We start from the raw sequence: 13,135 nt of genomic DNA on the forward strand, positions 1-13,135 counted from the left end.
CATAATGCTCAGGCCAAACTCTGTGTTATTCTTGTTTATTTCTGATTTATGTCAAGGCAGAAGCATGTTTTTTGTATGTGTTCTCCACATCTCTGCTGAGTTTGTAAAACATGCTGAGCACAATGAGCTAGGTTATGCCTGCTCTTTACAATGCACTTTGCGGAAGATTTAAGGAAAGAAAAAAATGGATTAAGTACAGCATTTTGTACTCATTTCTGGAAGCATGGTCCATATCACAACAGGCAGTTTGTATTACAGTAGTGTTAAGCTATATGTTGACTTTTCCTTAACACTCCATTGCTATAATGAAGGATAATCTTTAATTTCAAAAGCATAGAAAGAGAGAGTAAAAGAGAACTGAGGAGGCAGATCGACAAGCCATATTATCCATGAAAGCTATATTTAATATAGGCCTTGATAATTAAAAGTCTTCTGACAGCTCTGCAAAGCACTCAGATCATCAGATTTAATGACTTTGGGGCACCTAAATTAGGTATTTCAAATTTGGGAGCCTAAATTCAATCTACATGACCTAATTTGAAATCTGTCATTTAAATGGGGGCGATCAGAATTTCTGAAAAACAACTCTCTTGTTTCAAGACTCAAATATGGATTGAGATCCCCAGTTTTGAGACCTACATTCAGTTATTTTGAACGAGATCATGATGATCTTTCTTGCTTTTAAAGCTGCAGAGAATGTGGAGGGAACCAATAGTGTCTACAGCAGCACTGCAGCGGCATTTCTCTATTCAGATCTTGTTTTTGTAAGAATGGGTTCATTTCTGTCATTTTTTTCCCCCCCCTTCTCCTTTGAAATGAAACAAGAGGGTATTTTTAAAGGTGTTTTACGACATTAGAGGTGTACCGTGAAATTCTAGAACTTCTTAGAAGATACCTGTCTAAGAAAAGAGGGGGAAAATCTCTTTTGTCGATTTTGATAGCAAATGCCATACCTTCTAAGCTTTTAACAGGAATTGTAAACAGTGAGACAAATAGTTGCTGTTGACAGGAAGAAGTAGGGTACAATTTTTAGAGAAGGCAAGGATTAATAGAATCAAGGTAATGTGGAAATACAAAACGGAGGACTTATAACACCCATTTAATATCTTTTATTAAACAAGATAGATGTTGTGTCTTAACTATGAAATATTTTATACATCATAACTGTCATTAACATCTTGTTGACAGAGATTCTTGTTCATAGAAAATAAATCAGAGGAAAGTTTCTAACTATCAGGAAAATGATGTTTTGAATCAGTCCATAAACTGGAATAAAGTAGTGACAGTTTTGTCCCATTAAAGATGATGTTTTAGTCTCTTCAGAAGAACATTAGCTGATGTGAAGATATTCAAGAACAAGATAAAATACCTGTAAAGATATTTTCAATTCCTAGGTTATCCTTGTAATCTGGAAGCTGCCTGCTTGAGTTTTAGTTATGAAAAGCACCTTTGAAAAGCTGCTCATTGGGCTCACAGGGACAGCCAGCCTATCCTTCTCGCATTTAGAGATTAAGGGCTCCTCCCAAACTTGAGAGGCAACTTGAACCTATTCACTTTATAAGGTAGGCAAAGTTTTCCATTGAATAAAATTTTGGCTTAAAGCTCATTCTAACTGCAAAATTCTGTGTTAGACATGGGAATAAGCACAAGGTATTAGTCTGCTTAGATTTCAATAATTTATCCTCTGAGGCACCCAACGGATAGCAAGTTTAGCCAAGTAGTTTGAGGGAATGTTTAAACAGAACTTTTCCATGTGTTAAACAAATATTGATGACTGACAGTAAAATATAAGTTAAAGTCATAAGAAAAATAATCATAGAATGCATTCCTATGATAGAGAGCTTTGCAAAGGTATGTGAAATCCCATTTGAAGCTTAAACAATGTAGCCCATTACTGTCAGAACTTCTTCTCTTTCCTTAGCCTTAGATACTATTTGACTTGCCGCATTTTTAAAAAATATTTTTGCATAGCTGTGAGGTGTTTGGCCACAATCTGAGCTTTCCACTATGGGGAAGTTCATCAAGTGATATCTCAATTGTTAACTACTTTGTCAAGATAGGAGTGTTTGAAAACCTAATCAATAGTTATTTTTTGTGATAACTCAGGGAGTTTTATCCTGTATTTCCAGTCAATTGCTTTGAAACATATCTCTTCGCCACCTCTGCTTAGAACTTCTCTTCCCCTCTCCTTGATCTTTAAAAATGAGGTCAAACTTGAATTTTAGGTCACAGTCGAGAAGTGCAAAAATCAGTAACTACTTCACACTGTGCCTTATAATAACCCCTTCATTTATCCACCACGTTGATGTTTTATCAAAGAGCAGAGAAGCAACGAGTTTCATACTCACTAATTATTAAAAAAAAGGCATATAATTTTGGTTGACAAATAATTCGTCTTGTCAATATATGATAACCTGAAGACTTCAGTGTTCGGTCAAAACTTTACTTATTATTTCAAGTTCAAGACCTTAACATTCTAGAACTAGAATAGCTTTTGGATATGTTTTGCCTGCTTCTAAGAGGAATCAAAGTTGTTTAAACTCAGCTAAGGTACATCTACAAATTGCTCTAGTATCACAGCAGTGTCTTCAGGACTCTGAGCACCTATTAAGGGTCTCTCCTCAATGCAACGAAATGCAACATTTCATATTTGTACCCTTGTGGAGTGGGCCCTGCCAACTAAGGCATGAATATGCATGGCTTTGCAACCCTCCAGTCCCCTGCAATGTTCCAGTGCCCAGAATGAAACTGTTTATGGGAAACAGAAAGTAAATCGGGTTAGTTCATTTCAAGTGATAGTCAATAAAAAAACAGAGGGCAGCTCAGAATGAAAAGCAGAAACAGCTTGTTCCTTTCCAGAATCTCACAGATCCATGGGTAAGGCTCCTAGGTGTGGCTGCCATACTGGTACTAAAGACAGAAACTGGGAAGGTAGTAAAAGAAGCAAACAAGAACTCCAAACTCCGCCCCAAATTCAGATCCAGGTTCTAAGAAGGGCTTCAAAATGTAATTATAGGCACTTGAAATTGTCCTTTTAATTTCTGTATTCAATTATTATGCTTTCACTGACTCTTATGAAAGAAAAAGAAAGAAAGGCATAACTGAGGCTGGAAGACTAGCAGAGAAGAGATGAGGAAAGCACAGTCCCATTCTCTTTGTTGCACCTCTTTGCTATAGAAAACTCTCACTGCTTCTTTTGCGAACTTGAGAGAGGTCAAAAAAAGAAGAACAAATGTGACCCCTAGAAAATAATCTCTTTCATCCCCCTTGCTCTGCCAAGGATACACTTCTTGTCTTGCAAATGGAGCCGTTTGACAATCATTGCTCTCAGTGTCTGGTTAAGCTTCATCTTTGGTGCTAACAACTAGTGCACTTTTGACCTCCCTGTGCTGTCGTAGACATACAGTGGCAAAAAAGGTCAAGGAAGAACTTTTCCACAAAGATTATAGCCTGGCAAACCTTTTCCTCTGGGCCTCCTTAGAACTTGGATATTGGCCTTACTGGACTAATTTTAAGAAAATTCAAGGTTGCTCCAGTGTAAGCAAAGACTGTATCTCTTCTACTATTGCTGTGGAGCCCCTCCACTAGTCCCCTTTCTGAGACACACTTTTCTTTACACTTTCTTCCGTGTATTTATGGTCAGCTTTCTGTACCTTTCAAAAGGGAGGTGAATAAGAGTTTTTTGTTCTCTGCAAAAGTATAGGCTTGTCTAGCCATGGTGAGAGCAAATGGTTGGGACAGGAAAAGTAAGTGCACTTTTTGGGATTACTAAATTATTCAGCTGCCCAGAGTTCATATACAAGCACTAGAAATACACAGAGTATTAAATATATAAAAATGTTAAAGCTTCTGTTTTTACACTAATAAACACTGAGCCTTTCAGTAATGTCTTATATAAATACTCTTAACTCCTCATAGATTGTAAAACAAGTTAATACTGCAATAAAAATTTCATTTTTGTCTTAAGAAATATTAAAAGCTTAGTCTTGCACAAGTGGCCAGGAATTGAAATCCAGGTACTAGTCTATCATCTAATCTAGGAGAATTATCTGTAAGATCTATTTAAAGATCTTTTCCTGTAATTGTTTATTTTTTTCATGTTTTTATTCTAATATACATGGTATGTTACAAATAAACTTGGTCTCTGTCATTAGCCAGTACTAAAAGGCAATTTTTCATTTGTTATTGCACTGTGAATTCAGCAACTTGAATTGTGAAAAAGACCTAAATTCTGCAAAATCTAGTGTTGGCAGCAATGATCACAAATTACAATGCAAATTAAAATATATAGCTAGTTAATGTATTATTTAATTGATAAATTTCTTTAGAACACAGGCATTTATATTTCCTTTTTCCAAAATATTTACTACAGTAGAAAGTAAAGATTTAATTATGAAATAAATTAAGTTTTAAACCTTCTATTTCTAACCAAACCGTGAAAGAGATTTCTATGTCTAGAATGAGATAATGAAAAATAGCAAGTAATATGCAACACCATAGCAAGCTTACAATATTTAAAGTGCTAGAATGCTACTTAGCCAAAAGTATTGGCAGGTGATGAAGTATAGTCTGGATGAAACTGCTATAGCACAAGGAAATCACTATGCCTTTTTTAAGCAGACAGTATGCAAAGGTGTTCAAAGATTTATACTAAGCAAAGGCGCTGCAATACTTCTTTCAGTCATTTGCCACACTTCAAACAGGTCCTGGCCATCTGATTCCTTAGGCAGATTCATCCCACTTCATTAGCACTTTTATGAGTTCATATTAGCTGCTTCTGGTTTTCACCTCTGTAACGGAAAATTATCTAGCATAAAGACTGACTATTTATGGGACCACTGTGGCATTGGTTTACATCACAACAATACTGCCTTTTTTAAGCAACTAGTCTCATCCAGTTTCCCCTATTGTATCTTGTATCACCGCTTATTTGTTTATTTATACACTGCTTTGCCCTAGCGAATACAAGACCTCGCTATCCAGCTTCCATTTTCCAACACTGCAGAGGAAGAAATACTCAAAGATCTTTTCCCCCTTTCATTCTAACTATGTTCTCTGTGTTGAGAACTTAATTTCCTGATATGCAAAGCAAACCATGAGCGTCTGTAGCCTGCTTTATGGTGCAGACATTACTAGTAGATGAAACAGCAAGAGCTCCCTTTTCAGAACCACTATTTATGGATCCTTGTGTAGGAAGAGCTTGGCTTCTGTTCACTAAGATTGTCACAATGAAATTCCACTTAAGGACTTCAGACCTACTTTTACAAGTGGATGGCCATAAATGGAAGAACTTTATACTATGTAGTTTTGCTTCTTTTTAAAATTTGGCTGATGGGAAACATATAATGTGTTTATTTGAGACAAGGATTACAGAGGAAGTGTTGGGGGCTTGTTTGTTTTGACCTTTTAATAACAAACAGATATTCTCCCAAAAACTACTGTATTGTTACCTTTAGTGCAAGACAAAAATAACAATATAGGCACAAAAGAAGGACTGGGGAAAATTATTCAAATGAGATGTTCATTTTAACATTTCGGTGTATTGTCTCACTGGTAATGAAGCATAAGATAAAGACATTTTTATCCATACTGATGTTTCAGCAAATAATATTGTAATGATATATTTACTGGGGAGTTTTAGATTCAAGTATATAACTGTAGACACTGCAATAGTTCTGTCAGTAGCCCACACCTACCTTGAGAAATCTTTTCCTTCATTGTGCAGAAGCCACACCAAATCACTCTACTCCATGTGCTGGCTCATATATATCACTTATCAAATTCTGCTTTCCAAGGAATTGATCTGTGATTTCATTCTTTCTTATTAAAGACTGTCAGCTGCCATTCACCAGAGTGTCTGGGAAGTTTCTTTCACATTCTTAAGCCTTTGTTTTCCAGCACAACACACATATTCAGTGCTGAAAGTCAAGCTTTCCCCCAGAGGCCCATTTTTCCACAGCACCAGATCTCTATGTGTTTGTTGCAGATACTAAATAACTGCAGTTCTAATGCCTCTAAAAATGTCACGTCAAACTTCTTTTTAGAAGCTGGATGAAATCTCAGCTCCTGTTCACAGAAGCCAGGGTTCAGCTGTAGATCTGTTTTGATGAAATCTCAGCCTCTGTTCACAGATGCCAGTTGCAGAAGGTGAGACAGGGCAAACCAAGAGCATTGTTCTGGTAGTGGCAAGAGTGACAGGAAGTATGTTCCAGGAATTTTTTTTTGTCCTTGCATAAACTTCATGAGTATACAATAAAAAATAATTATTAGAATGTAGATTTCTAAGATTAACATGAACTTTAATCATTATTTTAATTTCAATCATCACTTTAATTTTACAAAGCTTAAGACATACTTTAAGATATATTTCATTAGTATGTTTACTGTCATAGTAAGGATCAGTAAAGATAAGTACTACTGATCACCATTGAAAAACCATAACAAAATAATTTTAGTGTATATCATATCCTAAAAGAGCCACCAGAATCTTTGTGTGAGGATATACAAGTTCGCTTGCAGTTGAAACTATATAGGTTTTTCCCAGGAAAATTTAAAAATTAAGAATTCCAGTCACATGCAAAACATAGTTTCTCTCTGGGCTTCTTTTAAAGACTCATGAAATAAAAGTCCTTGTACAGAATTGTCTTGAATGAAAAAAAAACCCAAGTGCATATTATTGCATAAAACTTTCAAAGTACCATGAAAGTCTAAGACAAATATAATTATTATTATCGGTTTATCACCTAAAACATGTTGTTGCAAATGTCATTATATCAGATCAGTTTGAAAACAGTTTTCCATTTCGCACTTTGTTTGACAAGGTGATTCATTGTGCAGAGCAGTTTAAGATGTCAGTCCCCATGGAAAGAATTGAGTTGTACTGATGTGCTCATGAGCATTCCTCCATCAATGTATATGATTAAGGAAGGTCTATTCTTCTGAAATATTGTTATCCAATTGGCCTGAAATATGAGTGTTTTGTTTATTGACCTATAATTTATCACAGTCAACTCCTTCTGGCTAAACATGTATATGTTAAATGCAACATATGAAAAGCTGGTTATAATTATCCACAAAATCATAATTGTGATTTTTTTTATGCTACAACACAATGGCTTGTCAAATAATTGAAATAATTTGGTTCTGACAACACATCTTCATTTTCAACAGTGGAATGACAAGTAAGGAAAAGATATCCAGACATTTTTCCATACATTTTGTATGCGTCTTGAGCCTGTCATTGTCTCATTTTGGATTGCCTCAGAGAAAGATAGAAATCTTACATCTTGCTTTAGTAATTTTTTCATTGAGTTTGGGAAATTTCTCCTGTCCTTTCAGCAGACAACAGATTTCATCATGGAGAATGAAGTTTGCTCTCCATTGTCACTCATTTGGACTAACCTCTTCTTTTGGCACATCTCCCTATTCTGTATTTACACTACTTTACAATCCCACTAAACTATTTGACTCAATAATTTCTTGAAAAAAATGAAATTCCACAGATTAATTATCTATCATGTGAAGGAATATAGTATCTCCTTCCATCATGTCTGAATTCACTACCTGTCCATTTCCACAAGTGACTTGTTATTGTGGGGCTAGGAAAAGAAGAAAGACAGATTTGTGTTAACCAAACCATTCATTATTTTGAATGCTATCATGTCTATTATGTTACAAAATGCTATCAAATAGTTCTATACTATAGGCATAAATCAAATTTCCTTCTCCCTCTCCCTCCATTCTTCTCCCATTTCCCTTTCCTTTCCTTGCCTCACCTTGCCTCACCTTGCCTCACCTTTCCCTGCCCTGCCTTGCCTTGCCTTTCTCACATATTCTACTTCTACACAGGAAATATTTCTATTTCTGGATGCACTATATGGTATGGCTGAGGACTAAGGTGCTGATATACTTGCTGCCTTTGTCTTCCCATCTTACTGTGGCCATAAAGAGTGGTGAGTGGCATGGAAATATGTACTAACAAATTACAGTTTGACTTTTCTCACAGCTGACAATAATTACTAAGAACACATCCCTCTCCCTCCAAAGAAATCACACAGATACCCCTCCCCCTCCAAGAAGAAACCTCCTCTTTAACACCCTGTGTTTAATGCAATCAAATGTTAATTAACTGACAATGGTACACCTGATTGATATGCTTGGCATAACTGAACAGCAGATTCAGAAAAATGAGTATTCATGAATAGTATCACTTTACACTTTCCAATAACAAGTCTAGCAATAAAGATAAATCTGTTTCAAAACAGTGTATGCTCCTATCATTCTACAAATATTTTAACCAAAGCTAGTTCCCATCAACCATCCTTGAGGCTCCACCTCCTCCTCTGCTTCTCTTTTCTTTTTCTTTTATCAGCCAGCATGACATTTCCTGATCTGAATCCTCCCTCCAGCCTAGTTGGCACAGCTTCAGCATCATGTATCTCCAGTAATATTTGTACTCTAAAATTACTGAGTTATACAATTCTAACTTTACTTTTAACTTAGCTTATTCCCCCACTCACCAGAAATAAAATAATACTACTTGCTATTGCAAAGGGAATTCCATTTTTAAAGCCCCAAAGCACTTAGAATTCCTCCTGTCAGCCACTTACTCTTCTCTCCAAGCTGCTATGGCTCTGGTGCCACTTGGCCACCTTTTAAAGCATTACCTGTAAATTGTCCTTACAAACATACTTTGCAAACCCTTCATTTAGTTCTTGAGTTGTGCAAGAAGAGAAGGTATGAGTGGAGAACTGTGCAGCTTGGAAGACCGGGGGATAAGATGCAGAAATATATAAAATGAGCAGCAGCAGGTTTGAGAAACATTTGTGTGCCCATTTAAGGCAAACTCCTTACAGAGGAAGCTTTCTTTAGTAGTCATATTAACAGTGGAAAATTGAGCTCTATGTGCATGAAAAGCTTTTTAAAGGCTTTGCCTCCACAAAATATGGCCAAAAGCTGCACTGATCAGCTAAGCTGGCACAGATAGCAACCCAACAGAACTATGACGTCAGGTTGTTTTTTTGATTCATGAGACCATTTCAACCATTGAAAAGACATTTCCATAATCTTTTCAATACTTTGAATAGCCCTACTTTGAGGTAAGTAAAGCAAAACCTGTAGAGAGGCACAGATTTGTCTAACATCAGTGTGTCAGGATAAATAATGATCAGTTAATAGAACTACAGTAATGCTAGTCAGAGTATTCTTGATTAAACCACTGGCAGGGACTACTAGGATTCATGGAATAATTGCTTTTTTGTTTTCTTTTCCACTTATAATTTTTTGTCTGCCATTGTGTATTATTTAAGATCTGCTTGCTACAATTTCTTTTTCAAGCTTGTTAGAGGCAGATGTTTCTCAGCTCAAATTTGGTCCTCTTCCTTATGAAGAAACAACCAAACCCATGCCCTCTAAAGTGAATTCTAGATTCAGGTTTTTTATTCAAGAGCTACAGAGCAGAAATTCAGGTATGTATGCACCATAGCCTGTATGAGAAATTGACATACCACCTTGCCTAAGGGCATGTTATTTTCAGTAGCACTTATCTCCCCATGAAAAAAAAAAAGATTTTGAATATATAGTTGATGTTGTCTAGCAGTTCTTCCAAAGTCTGATTTTTTCATTCTGTAAATGAAGTGCATCAAGAATAGTTTGTGTTTTTCCACTATTTCTTGAAATCTTGTCAAACATGTTTTCCTTTCCCTGTCACTCTCCTAATGCTTGGAAAATGCTACAACTAGATCTTTGCTGCATTCAAAACATCCTTACACTAATTGCAAGAAAGAGAAAAATCTTAAAAATATTCCATGTGTTTTAAAGATTATTTTCCCTTCCACTTCCAGAATGTGACAGAGACATGGGCTCAACATCAGGCAGAGGTAAAAACATTTACTTATCTAACTGTTCTTTTCATACCATATTTAATTTAATTTTAATTATGATATAATTCTGTATTTCTTGTAAATTTTAATAATTAGTTTGACAATACCTATGATATCACAGTAATATTTGTACTCTAAAATTACTGATTTATACAATTCTAACTTCAGTTTTAACTTAGCTTATTTCTCCACTCACCAGAAATAAAGTAATACTACTTGCTATTGCAAAGGAAATTCCATTTTTAAAGCACTGGAGCACTTATAATTCCTCCAGTACATAGACTTAAGTAATGCCAAGTTCACTTATGGCATAGTCCTTTAAGGCATTTCTAATATCAGGGATGAACGTGTATTTACTGAGCAAACAGTAGTCATATGAAAAATGTAAGCTTTTCAGGATGGTAGAAAAGGCATAAAAGACAGGGCAACAGAAAAATCAGACATACAGCACTGAAGGCAATAGATCAGATGTTATTTGTTGGCCAAAATCCCTCTCAAAGTGATGCTATTATTAGGAATAAGTTTGTAAAAATTTTTCAGTGGAGGAGATTGGCTTGGCTAAGAACTTGACATCCCTGTTAATCCTCCTGAGCCAAGTATTAGTACAGTCTGGCCTAAACATTAGTAACCCCTTTTCTGTGCACAACAGCAGAAGAAAATTTACAAGATTGTTCCTGATGTTTTCCGGCCAAAAAAGAAAAGACAAAAAAACCAAAAGTAGCCCTCTTACCAGATACATGATATTCAAAATATGTTGTTTTCCTCAACACAGGGGAATTGGAACGAAACGCTAAAATATGTGGTGTGGAAGGCTATGTAATCTGTGCATCCTGTTACCAAGGAGGAAGGTCAAGATGTTGTCTAAATGAGTAACTCTTTATTTGAGTTTATTGCAAACCAAACAGGAACAATTTCAGTATATTTTCTTGTGTTTGTATGCTGATGTGTACATATGTATACAATGAACAGCTCAAACAACTGTAAGAACATGGAGATACCACCTGGCTTTCTTACCAGTACTGTGGTAGAGAGGCAGTGTTCCACTAAAAATCTTTTACTTGTCTTGGGAAAAATGCAAACCATTATGTGAGAAAGACAGGGAACAAGGCTTAGAAGGCTATCTATATTTAAAATGAATATGATTGCAAAAACCATTTTATACTGTAGTCCCAGGCATGTGTTTTAGCCCTAGTGTTAGTGTGCACTGCCTTTGCTTAGAGCTGGAGAGCTCTGGCTCTCTGTGGGAGGAATGTGAAGTAGGCAGGAAAAGGAGATCCATGTGTCAGGGCCATTGCTGTCAAATGGTCTCCTCACACATTGCAGATGTTGTTCAAGCATGAGCCAGGGAGTGTGTGGAATAAAAAACAGCCTATGGAACTTTAGTAGGGAATAAATTCTGCAGAAAGCCTGCAGCATTCTTCTGCACCACAAAAGAATTTCACCAGCAGATGATGAGTTCTGTACAGGACTCTCTGCATGGCCTGATCTTGGAGGTACTCTTGGAATATCAACATTAGTTTTACACCATACCAATATTTTCCTTTAGGAAATTGCAAGAAGTGCCAGTACAATATGGTCATAAGCATGACTTATGCTAAGACAGGAAACAGTCCTGTGAAATATATACATCAGCGTTTTACTTTAGAAATCAATTTTTATTGACAACAAAGTCAATTCTGAGAATAAAAATTTTAAAAGGGTAAATCTTCTAGCCAAAAACGGAGTATTTGATAATGATGGGTCTTGTGTCACAGTCATAAAAATGATGACTTTATCTCATGAGAACAATAATATAGATCTGGGATTACTGGTGAAATTAAAATGTTCCAGTCTCTTGGAAAGGAACAACAGAAATTTGAGTTGTGACCATATAATATTCCGGATATTGTATGATGAATATGGGGTTTATTGATTTGACAAGTAATACTGTTTTCCCCCAGGAAAAAAGTGAATTTGTGGCAAATGGCCTAATAGAATGGTACAAGTAATTGATGGAGTTCTGCACAGTCTGTTGGGTGAGATGACAGATCTGAAAAGCCTCGGACTTATAAGTTTGCCTGTTGTCACAGTGTAAGGTATGACTATAGTCAAAGTAAGTTTAAAAAAATACAGCATAAACCAGAAAAAGATAGGGAGAAAAGAAGAATAATTTTAAACTCATTCCTCTGTCAAGATCATTTAAAAATCATGGTTGAGATAACTCATAAATGAACATAATTGTCACTGCAAAAATTCTACTAAAATTAGGAGTTATATTTTGAATTATTTTATAAATATATATCTTAAAAATATTTCAAATATAATAAAGCGGTCTTTAGCTATATTGTTATACATTTTAGGTAATTATAGGTTAACCTGTTAGACTTGCACATGATAGAAGATATGTAAGTGCAGAAATCTCTCAGATTCAAAAGTTTCACACAGTAAATACTTCTTCTTATTTATTCTTTTAGAATTGCTACTGCTGCCCTACACACCTGCCTAAGGCTACACTGTGGAAATTTAAATTGAGAGACAAATAATTTGCCTCTTGCAGTAACAGGAAGCTGTTAATAATTTGGAAAACATGAGATTGTTTTTAAATACCTGTTACTTCAGTGTTGTATGAATATATCTCCTGGTCAGTGTAGTTCCTCTAAGCTTGTCAAACTGATGTACATTTTTTAAAGGAGGAGTGTTGAAGCTTTTTGTAAAAACATTTTTATACTTGGAAAAATAATGATTAAAGGTGGCATCAGAGGGCATTTCTTGTCTTTTAAATTCCCTGACATTCCTTCCCAATAGTGTTTTTAGGAGAAGAATGCCATGTTTTCAGAGTTAAGCTTATAAAGCTGGCTGGCTGGCTTTTTTTGGCCACTCAAAATAGTTTTAGCACAATATAAAAACACTTCAAATGTACAATCTAAGTCACCAAAACAGCCAACTGCTAGAGTGTCTAGATAGGGAGAGCTGATTCAATATAATTATTTAAATGAATGAAATTTTAAGAATTGGTCAACAAACTGTTACTGATAAACAATGAAAATATTCCTATAAAATACTATATAAGATACTAAATATTTGTGTCTCCTTGTTTGGCCCAAAATACCTGCAGAATCTTTAATGACAAAGTTCTTTACCTCTGAGTTAGTTAATACATATCTTTACCAGTTAAGAAGTCATGTATCTCTAGGAAATATTTGCAAAGAAAACCATATTCTCCTGAATTTTGATAAAGCATTCTGTGCTTGGAACGCAGGTAAAACAGATCACCA

General features: G+C 35.5%; 1 long non-coding RNA gene across 3 annotated transcripts in view; it reads left to right on the forward strand.

The window, feature by feature from the left end:
* LOC125327475 overlaps nt 1-13,135 on the forward strand; it is a 111,524-nt gene that overhangs the window by 38,645 nt on the left and 59,744 nt on the right. The gene's annotated exons all lie outside the window — the stretch shown is intronic.

The sequence above is a fragment of the Corvus hawaiiensis genome, chromosome 6, assembly GCF_020740725.1.
Source record: "Corvus hawaiiensis isolate bCorHaw1 chromosome 6, bCorHaw1.pri.cur, whole genome shotgun sequence".
NCBI lineage: Eukaryota > Metazoa > Chordata > Aves > Passeriformes > Corvidae > Corvus > Corvus hawaiiensis.